At 42.3% G+C, this 11,301-nt stretch overlaps 1 protein-coding gene across 1 annotated transcript in view; it reads left to right on the plus strand.

The window, feature by feature from the left end:
* Window positions 1–9,747, plus strand: part of Znf180 (zinc finger protein 180) — a 34,819-nt gene extending 25,072 nt beyond the window's left edge. Inside the window, exons 6-10 of the mRNA XM_071604588.1 lie at window positions 637–717; window positions 6,021–6,310; window positions 6,455–6,551; window positions 6,732–6,790; window positions 9,498–9,747. The gene's annotated coding sequence lies outside the window, so the exon portion shown is untranslated. The remainder of the gene's footprint in view (window positions 1–636; window positions 718–6,020; window positions 6,311–6,454; window positions 6,552–6,731; window positions 6,791–9,497) is intronic.
* Window positions 9,748–11,301: the final 1,554 nt, after the last annotated feature.

An 11,301-nucleotide genomic window follows, 5' to 3' on the forward strand; every position in this document is an offset into this window, starting at 1 on the left:
GTCTTTGTCTCTCAGGGACAGTCTGGTCTCTAGCAGTTGGGGGAAGAGGCGGCCTGTGCGGGAAGGTCGGAGCCAGGCGGTTTCGACGAGCGAGGGCTGAGGAAGAAGCGTTGGAAGAGGCGGCACTCGGACCCCACACTTGGAAAGGGCACTTTGAGGTCGCTCTGCACCTCCGCTTTGAGACCGGCGTCTCTCAATTAGGAGACTCAGAGCCCAACAGTGGGGTGTTGATGCTGCCTTCCGTTCTTTCAGGGGGGCACAAGTTGATTTCTCCTTTTCGAAGTTATTATGCCTTGTGCATGTTATAGGCGATGTTTGGCCTGTCTGGTTGCTGGCTCTGGTGTTTGTAGTTCAGTGCAGCGCCCAGGTTGGATTCCGCTATCAATCGGGGAGAGCCCAGCTCAGAATTCAGATCTTGAGACTTGATTCTCATTCTCTCCCGAAAGTCTCAGTGAGTGCAGTCCTGTAGGCAGTGCAGTGTCATGGACCTTTCTCTCTGGGTCTTGTAGGGCCCTTGAAAGTAGTAGTAGGGACAGATTATAGGAAGGGGTAGATTACATCCATCTAGCACCTGAGATTTCCCCCTGTGCTGGGAATTGTGATTAAATCATCTTACAGTTCATTTTTGTTCCACAGCGTGTCTTCTTGGGACTGTTCCCAGAGAACTGCATTGAGGAGGAAGAAATAACCATTGGACTCTTGATATTAGAGCTCTAAGTGAGTAGAACTGTAGTTTCTTGTTGTTTTGTGGCAATGCCAGCTCTTGCCAAATGGTAACCAGCTTTCCTGACCTCATTCTTCATCCCATGGTTTTTGCAAAAGCCCTTCTAAGCCCCTTGGTTGCTTTCCCCCCAGAAGTGGGTTTCTTCTAAGGGTGGAGAAATTTGCAGCATCTGTGTTTAGTGTATTCTCTCCATGGCTCCTTCTGGTGGTTCATTTGATCAGTAAGTCACTCATGGTTACTTTCAGGGTTGTGTTAGGGAAGAAGTGATGACAGTGACCGCAGTGGTATGCATTAGCTGAGGGCTTATTATGTGCCAGGTATTATGCTAAGGCTGTCACTGCTGTACCCCTTGTTTCTAGAACAGCCTATAGCATATAGTAGACCATTAGTAAATGTTTGAATGAATACATACATATCTGTTTAATTTGCTGAGCAGCTTTGTAAGTTAAGCATCCTTAGGCTCATGCGACAGATGAGAATGCCGAGGCTTACAAAATGATAAGAAACTTAGTATGACCTGAACAGAAATCAGGGGTTTGCATTTGCACTTCCTTCTGTATGCATCTCATCTCATATCTTTGCACAGCTGATTTATTTTCATGCAGTCTTAGAGTCCACCTTTGACACCTGATTTAATGTTCCCTTTCTCATCCTGCCACCTATGTTCCATCTGACAGAATATACATTCTGATCAGTAAACAGGAGTCAATCATGTTCATTTTGTTTTCTTTATTACTCCTTTTTTGATCAAAGGTGTCCTTACCTGCAGACTCATTTCTCGCTAGCTGCCTGCACTGATGAGATGAGCTGGATTCAAAAGAGTTGGCTGCAACATTAAGCTAAGAAAACATCAAGAAACCACGCAACACATGGACATGAGTTTCTCAGATTAAGGGCAGGATGGCTCTGCAACCTTAAGGCGTCAGCTTTCATGCTGGACAGCGCTAGAAAGAGAGCGTGCACCTGGAATCTTTATTTTTATAGGAGGGACACACACAAAGGAGCTTAGATGGAGTGTTCTTCACCCAATAAGGCAGGGGATAATGTTTCAGAGGTGGAGTCTTGCTTTGTGATGTCTTGTGGTCAGCAGATTGATTGACATCTTGGCAAGTCACACCCATCTCAGGTGCTGTGTGGGATCACAGGCAGAGGGAGAGGAAAGGCGCAATTGTATTGCACAGCTGAATCGGCGTGCAATGCCAGACCTGTCCCCTCATATAGCTCTAATGCACATAGCTCACACACACAATCCATGGATGGCTCGCGACTCTCATTAACAGAATACAAGCACCATGAGTGCTATTACTGTATACATCTTATTTAACTATCCTATTCATCTTATTTACTGCAGTATCCCCAGTGTTTCCTGTGGTGTCCAAGATTTAGCAAAGCACTGAATGTATGTTTGTTAAATGAGTGAATGCTTATATTCTTAGGTTAGTGCTGGGTTGGATGAATAACAGGATAATAATTTATTGAGGATTTTCTATGTGCCAAGTACTAGACTGTGTGCCCTGTTCACATTTGTGTGTGTGTGTGTTTCTATGTGTGTGAGAGAGAATTCTTTCAACTCTGCAACAAGAATCATTACTTCATTTAACAGAAGAACAAACTATTAGAGGTTTATGTCACTCTTCCAGTGTTGAAATAAACTAACTATAAAGTGACTGAGCCAGAATTTGAATCCAGGCTTTTAACAGCTCCAGTATTGAGAGACAAGAACTTTAGCTTTCAAAATCCTATTTCTTCTTTCACTATATTGATTAGTAACTTCATAATTTACCTGTTTCTCTCGAACTTCAACTCCAGACTCATATTTGATTTCTCCTATTCATCTCATGTAGTTATTCATCTAGTCTTGTTATTTCTACCTTTGCAATGACTCTTGCTCCAATTACCACTCTACCCCACTGCCTCTGTTCCCAATTATTTCTTTTCTTTTCTTTGGTACCAGGTATTGAACCCAGGGACACTTAACAACTGAGACACATCCCCAGGCCTTTTTGTTTTTATATATATTTTTTGAGACAAGTTCTCACTAAATGCTGAGTTTTTTAGGGTCTTGGTAAGTTGCTGAGGCTTGCCTCGAACTTGGGATCCTTCTGCCTCAGTCTCCTGAGTTGCTGGGATTACAGGTGTGCACCCAGCTCACCCCCAGTTTATTTCCTCTTTTTGGCCATGTTTTGAGTTCCACACGATCAAGGACTATATCTTTCTTGATATCCAAAGCATCTGATACATTGAGTTTCAGCACACACCTGTGTCTTCCCAACTAGAATGTTTGCTACATAACAGAGTCCTTTTCCTATTCCCCATTGTATTGCAAACACATTCAGGATAGTACTTAGCATGTGCTTTACTAAATAAACAAACGGGGGAATAAATCTATTTTATTCTAAAAGTGGTATCAAAAGGATCCAGGTATCAGCAGACTGAGTTCAGGTTATTTCCATTCTCCCATTTAGATATATTGAATACCTGATATTTTCCAGGAGCAGACTAAATCTCAGCTTTCATAGAACTCACATTCTAGTGAGTACAGAAAGATAGTGAGCCAAAAAAAATAGTTGGCACATTAGATGAGTTTCGTGGAGAAAAAGGAAACAGAGCCTGGGTTTTGGGAGTGCTGGCAGAGGGGCCTGCAATGTTAAGTGAGAAAATCAGGAATGAATTTCACTTAAGCAGGTGGTCCTTGGACAGGGATCCACAAGAGGTGAGGCCCTATGGACACCTGGGAAAAGAGTTGTAGGTGAGGGAACAGTAGTGAAGGCGCAGAAGTGGGTGCACAGCTGGTCTATTAAAAGAACAGTCAGGCTGGGCATGGTGGCACATGCCTGTAATTCCAGTAGCTTAGGAGGCTGAGACAGGAGGATTGCAAGTTCAAAGCCAGCTTCAACAGTGGCGCGGTGCTTAGCAGTTCAGTAAGACCCTGTCTCTAAATAAAATACAAAATAGGGCTGGGAATGTGGCTCATTGACTGAGTGCCCCTGAGTTCAATCCCTGGCACCCTCCTACCCCCCAAAAAAAGAACAGTCGAGGGCTGTAATTGTTACTCAGCAGTAGAGCACTCATCTAGTATGTGTGAGGCACTGGGTTTGATCCTCAACACCACATAAAATTAAATAAATAAAGATATTGTGTTCAACTACAACTAAAGAAAATTTATATATATATAAAAGAACAGTCAGGAGGCCACAGGAGTCTTAGTGGAGTGAGGAGGAAGAAGAAGAAACAGGAACTCGATTTTTGGGAGGCCAGACAGTGTAGGGTTTTTTGGCCATCGTAAGGTCTTTGGTGAAAGATTTTTGAGAGAAGTAAAGGCTTTGGCTGGAGAAGTAACTTGACTTCAAAAATGACTGACTGCTGTGTAGGAAGTGGACTGTGAGGGGCCGGCAGCAGAAGCAGATAGACCAAGTTGCAGGCCAGCGGGGTCATTCAGGCAAGGGAGGGTGGTGATTTTGTAGATGGTCATAAAAGAATGTCAGATTCTGGTTCTGATTTAAAGGTATTTGGTGATTAATTGAATGTGAAGTGTGAGACAGAGACCTCAAGGATCACTCCAGATTATTGGCCTGCTCATTTGAAAGGGAGAAGTACCTCTAGAAGCAACTCTGGAGATTGGTTTTAGCCATGTTAAGTTTGAGGTGCCTTTTAGATACACAGGTGGGCATTGAGACACCAACCTGTAGATGATATTTGAAGCCATAAGGTGAGATGTGATTACCTCGAGAGTGAATGTACACAGATGGAGAAGATTTCATCAACTCAATCTAGAGGCAGTCCTGACTAGTAGAGATCACGGATATGAAGAAAAATCACAAGGAGATTTTTGTAAAACTGGGAGCTTCAGGGAACCATGAAAATTAGCCAGTCATAGGAAGCTGGGTCAACTTAGCAAGTGCTACTTGAAAATATGGTCTCTGGACCAGTTGTGTCAAATCACCCTGGAAACTTGTTAGAAATTCAGATTTTGGGGCTCCATGCAGGGCCACCAAATCAGAATCTTTGCAGTCGAATTCCTGCAATCTGTTTTTGTAATCATGATGATTATTAAACATGTGAAGTTTATAAAGCGCAGTCCTACAGGTTCCTGAGTATGTGAGTTTCAGTGACATTGGCATGGAGGTCCTGTTGTAGATCCGGACTATGCTCTTCCCTTTGTCCTCTGTGAAGGAAGGAAGGTAGCCGTATTCCATACTTGCTTCTGAACAATTCCTGGAAATATGTCAGAGCATGAACAATCAGAAAGGTGCTCCTTAGAGTAGGCTGAGCGAAGGCCTGATACAGATGGTTAGAATAAAGGTGGAGATTTGAGCTCCTGAAGTGGTCAAATTCAGGGAGTCTCTTAGAGTGGACAGCCCAAATATGTGGATCTGTTCATCTGAACTTGTCCTTGAGGTTTGAATTTTGAGAGAAAACAGGTCAGGCAAAGAGGTAAGGGAGGGGCCTCATGCTCAGTGTCTGCATTGCAAACTGGCCAGCCCCAAGCTGGTTCTAAAAGCTCTGTTGACCTCCATGTCATATCCTGTGGATGGAATTGCTTAAGTGAATTCAACATGACAGACCCATGTAAGGGAGAGAAGGCAAATAAAGCAAGACAATCCAATCCCCTGGATGATAAAATACTTAAAAGGAGTGGCTATGTGGAAGGTGATAACCATCAATTTAAACAAGGTGTTACTAGATCCCAGAGTGACAGTTGATTCTGGTGGTGTCAGGAGATATTTCACTTGGAAAAGGAGTTGTTGAACTGAAGTCCATGGGTATATAACTCAATGTGTTCATGAAATTGAGCAGGAAAAGAAGGTACATGGTTTAATTGAAGATTATTTTTTTCTTTAATTATGATTGCAGGTAATAAACTATATAGTATTAGCAATACCTGTGATTTTGTTAACCATCTAAATCATAAAGATATTTATATCATTCTCTAGTTTCAGATATTTTAAACCATTGTTCAGACTCATTACTTTTGAAATTAATTTGTTCTTCATATTTAATGTGCTGATAAGCACATACTTGGTGCTTTAATACTTTTGAAGGTTGTATTTCAATATTAGCTTTTTAAAGAATTCTGTGTATTTCATTTTATGCATTTAAAACATTTTTTTCTGAGAAGTCCATGAGTATTACCAGACTACCAAGGGGATCATGGCACCAAAAAGGTCTAAAACTCTAATTTAGAAGGCAGTGACTAATCTGTATCCTGAATTTTAGGATCCTTTTGAGGATCAGGGTGTATTTTATTTTTTATAAGCCCCACAATATTGCATTAATAAAGCTTTTACATTCTCAGTTTTTCTTCAAAGGACATAGGTTCCATATGTTCGCAGGATCTCCCAGCCTTCTGATGGGGCCCTAGGCCTCACAGTTGCTAGACCTTCCCAGTGACATATTTGGAACTATCCTCAGCCATCTGCAGCATTCTGGGCCCCTTGGACTATGAGCCACTGCTCCCCGCCCCAGCAGGGACTGTACGTCACAGCTTCTCAGCAGATGTCCTGGAGCCTACTGAATGAGTAGTTCCCTGAGGTGCCCTACTGGGGAGCCTAAGCTTTGGGGCCCAGAGGAAAGGACTCAGACAAGGTATAAAATTCCCTTTTGAGCCCACAGGTCCCCAGAGCCTGGGGACCAATCAGGTACTCTGCCTTCAAATGTCTGCTGGACCAGCTTGGTCAGAGTTTGGAGAAACCCAGGAATGAAGAAGGCCTGGGTCTTCTGTTTCCCCAGTTTAGGAAGATGAGAGAATAAATAAAATCGTTGCTGCTCCGAGAAAACCTAGGAAAAGAGACCATGGAGATTTTGACCTCCTGCCATGAGGAAAAGGGTGAGAAAAAATTAAGGGGTGGGGAAGGGAGAATTCCAGCTGGGTGTGGAGGGAAAATTAAGTGAATGGGGAGTCGCCTGGGTTGGGAAGAAGCCAGTCTGTGAAGTGGCACCTCCCCAGGTGCCTGCGGAGTCTGGGAGGTTGAGGCAGACACCAGCCTGCTCCCCTCTCTTCCTGCAGCTCTTCCTTCTCAAGCCCCAGCCCTTTCCCAAGACAGCAAAGACCAGAGCAAGTTCCAGGTGGGTTGAGTTTTCTTTTCTTTCAGGAATACCCCCTCAGGCATCAGAAAGTAAACCTATCTCCCTCCCTTGGTTAAAGGAAAAAGAAAGAAATTGTTGGGTGAGTACACCTCATTTCTCATTGCATTTGTCCACAAACAACTATGTGAGAGAGACGGTATGATCCTGTTTTAGAGATGAAGAAATGAGTGGTGAATCTTGGAATAATTGAACCCAGGTTAGAATGACTCCGTCATCTGCCTCTGAACTACAATAATAGTTTCATGGTGGGGCCTGAGAGGCAACTCTCCAAATAACAGGTCCTGCTTCTCTGCCTGGGTTCTTCTCTCTGGGATGTTTCTCTTATTCATTTATAGATATAATAATCTCCATGGGTTTTAGTCAGCTTTTGTTTTGCTGTGACCAGAATACCTGACAAGAACAACTTAGAGGAGGGAAAGTTTATTTAGGGCTCACAGTTTCAGAGGTCTCAATCCATAGATGGATGACTCCATTGCTCTGGGCTCAAGGTGAGCCAGCACATCATGTGGGAAGGGGCCAGCAGAGGAAAGCTGCTCAGATCATGGCAGGTTCAGGAAGCAGAAAGGGGTGCTACAGGGATTGGCAGGAAGAACAACCCTCCTCCAGCCATTCCCTACCTGTCTGCAGTTACCAACAGTCAGTCCATTCAAAGTAGGATGGACGATTAGGCTACAGTTCTGATAATGTGATCATCTTACCTCTAAATTATATCTGCATTAACAGGAATAATTTAAGTGTCCCCTTGTGGGGGGACACCTCATATCTAAACCATAGCACCATGTAATATCTGCTACCAAAAAATACCCCATGAACAGTTAAAAGACAACATATTGGGGCAAAAAATATTTCATCTACAACAAGGTTTTAATATTCTCATTTTTAAAAGATGGGTAAAAATAAACACCTAAGCATTTTTGTTTAGGAATGAAGAAAAAGAGAAAAACAAATGATCAATAATCATGAAAATATGATCAGCTCTCATTAATTAGAGTGATGCCAGATTGAAGCAAGGTGTGATTCTTTTCCTAGCAGGTGGCCTAAGATTTGAAAGACCAGTCTTCACCGTGTGGAGTGTGGAGAAACAGGTGCATCTGCACAATAGCTGGGTCATTTCAGCCTTTCTCTAGTCCAGATTTCCCGTTCTAAGAATTTATTTTACAGAGTGATTGCTGAAGCATTCTTTATAACAGATTTAAAAAAAACTTGGTAGGAGGGACTCTGTGTTCATGCATTGTGTTGGTGGTGCATTATGATTTTATTCATCTGTCACCTAGATCCTAAGCTGCTATCAAGGGAGGTAAAATATATGAAAATATTAGGATGTGGAAATATGCTTTATTCTGGTCAGTTTTTCCAGAAAGTTCTTTTGTGTTTATGGTTGGCTGTGTGTCATTTTCATGGATCACACTCTATTTCATTTGATGTTTTCTTCTGTTAATAAGTTCTTTTTCTGCCTAGATGTCTATTATTACTACTTTACTTATTCACTTCTCTTTAAACTCCCGTTAAATAGAGAATATAACTTCTGGATCTATCTTACCTGTTCTTTAACTTTTTTTTTTTTTTGCAATTTTCCATTGTGCTCTAGGAGCCCAGGAGCCTGCCCTGCTTCTCCCCCCACTTTTTTTTTTTTTTGTCCCAGTGATTGAACTCAGGGGCATTTGACCACTGAGCCACATCCCATACCTACTTTTTATTTTATTTAGAGACAGGGTCTCACTGAGTTGCTTAGCAACTTGCCGTTGCTGAGGCTGGCTTTGAACTTGTGATCTTCCTGCTTCAAACTTCTGAGCCACTGGGATTACAGGTGTGTGGCACCACACAGGGCCGTGCTTTCCATTTCATTGGCTTGGTGTTCATTCATTCTGCTGTTTAGTTATCTCTTGAGTTCTTTTTACCCTATTCATAGCAGAATCTTTAAAAAATATTTTATTATACATGAACACAATATCTTTATTTGTTTATTCAGTTTTATTCATGGCAGAAGAGCATGGCAAGGAAGGCAGCTCTGGAGATGGTGACCAAGAAGCAGAGAAAGTGAGGGGGGAGCCAGGAGAATAAGATATAATCCCCAAGGACAGGCCCCCATGATTTACTCTCCACCTCCCCACAGTTACCACCCAGAAGTCCATTCAAATTAGGACAGACTGATTAGATTACATCTCATAATCTGATCATTTTACCTCTGAATATTAGCGCAGGAGTTTTTTTGGGGGGCAACTCATATCCAAATCATAACACAATTCATGTTCTTCCTATTTTCAATTCCAAGGTGTCTTAGTACTAAACACTTTGGCCAATATGATTGAAGAGGGTGTGTGGCTGAGATCTATTGTATTTTACAGTTCCCTGGATAGTAAGTGTGATAAGCACCTTGTCGTGTTTATTGGCAGGTCTGTATCTGTATTTTCTCTTCTCTGATATCTATTGAAATGCTTTTGCTCATTTTTTTACTTATTCATTATCACAGTTTCAGTGGCTCTTTCAATAGCAGGGTTGATAACAAACGTATCAAAAGTGAAAAGTTGTTTATTAGGTTGTAATTGAAATTATTGGCACCAAACATTAATAAACTTGATTTGACTTGCCAAATTGAACAAGTTTCTGTTTTCTTGTCTCCTTGGTGATCCCAAATTTATCTCTGTATAGTGAATGTTTGTGTTCATGATGCTTCTTCACATTTTAGGAGCCCTTGACCCTCAAGGATGTGGCTGTGGTCTTCACCCAGGAGGAGCTGGGGCTGTTGGACTCTGCCCAGAGGAAGCTGTACCAAGATGTGATGCTGGAGAACTTTAGGAACCTGGTGTCTGTGGGTGAGGGGAACTTCTGTGGGTAATTGACACGAGTTTATTGCTGTGTTCTTATTCCCTGGAAGGAAGATGTTTATGGTCTTTAAATCCTTTTTAAAATAAAACTTAGTTTGGGCCTGTAACAAACTGCTGTGAGACTGGGTGACTTATAAACAGTAGACACTTACTGCTCACAGTTCCAGAGTCTGGAGTCTGGGATCAGGATGCCTGCATGGTTCAGCTTTGGGTGAGGGTCCTCTTCCATGTTGCAAAGTGCCAAGTCCTCATAGTATTTTCACATGACAAAAAGGGGTAAGGGAGTTTTCTGGATCTTTCTGAGGGCACTTAGTTCTATTTATGAGGGTTCCACCTTTACACCCTTATGACCCAGTTACCTCCCCCAATCTCACCTCCTAATACCATCCCACTGGGGTTTAGGATTTCAGCGTGAGCTTTAGAAGGACAAAGACATTTAGTCCACTGCACTGTTACAAAGCAGTTTAAAAAAATTTTTTTTGTAGTTATAGATGGACAGCATGCCTTTATTTTATTTATTTTTTATGTGGTGCTGAGGACTGAACCTAGTTCCTCACACGTGCAAAGCAAGCACTCTGCCACTGAGCTACAGCCCCAGCCCCATAAAACAGTTTTATTTGGCCAATCCAGTCCTGAATATTTCCCTTGTTTACCCTTCAGAGGCCTGAAGTTCATGGGATTAGGATTGCATTTTCAGATTATTGTTTGCTTCGCCAAAATGTACCTAAGCCTTACATCTTTTCAGTGCAACAACCTTTTAAATCTGAGAAATTATCACATGTGAACAAGACAGGGAGACCTGGGCAATGGATAGAGAGACTCCAAGAGATGCATATTTAGGTGAGAACAAGAAGCCTAGAGCTCTTGGAGATAGCATCCTGGCTAGGCGTGGGTGGGCAAGCAGGTGATGGCCCTATGGCTTCACTTATCCTACTCACTTCCTCTCTTCAGGGAATGGCAGCTCAGAGTGGATCAACAATCTCTGGACTTTCTTGACTCTGATAGAAACAGCCAGACATTATAAGGCAAGTCAGAGGCAGAGAGACCATTATAAAATATTGAGAGTTCTCTGATGTATTTCTCATTTGATTCTAGTACTGTACAAGTCCCTGGTTATAAAATTCTTGTTACCTGAACCCTAAAAGATTTTTAAAAAATAATGTCAGAAAACCTGGGCAAATTTTTAAAATCACCTGGGACTGTTTGGTAAATATGACAGTCAGATAGCTCACATGCAATAACAGGCACATGTTGATTATTTTGTGTCTTCGTGCCCTGATGGTACTGTGTGGAGTCCTTATTAGCCGCCTCAGAGGGTGTGTGGCTGGTGCACTTTGCAAGATTTAGTGCTTTGTTCCCTCCCCAGTTTCACTCACATGACCAAATTTAGAGTTACCCCCAGGAGGCAGTGTAGGGAGAACCCCTAGTGAGGCTCTGAAGCCATACTTCCAGTGCCATCTCCATCACTTCTCCAAACTATGGTGGAGTCATGTGCTAGGCTATGAACCCTTTCTTTGCTGAGTGTTGGCTTCCTCATCTGTAAAAGCAAGATCATATGGGTTCCTAGTTTGTGTTCTTGGGAGGATTCAGTAAGTCAATGCATAATGATGAGGAAGTTTTTCAGCTAACATGTTAAATGCAAGAGAAATTTAACTAGGTGTCCTG

This window comes from Marmota flaviventris, chromosome 18 (assembly GCF_047511675.1).
Source record: "Marmota flaviventris isolate mMarFla1 chromosome 18, mMarFla1.hap1, whole genome shotgun sequence".
In the NCBI taxonomy this organism is placed as follows: Eukaryota; Metazoa; Chordata; class Mammalia; order Rodentia; family Sciuridae; genus Marmota; species Marmota flaviventris.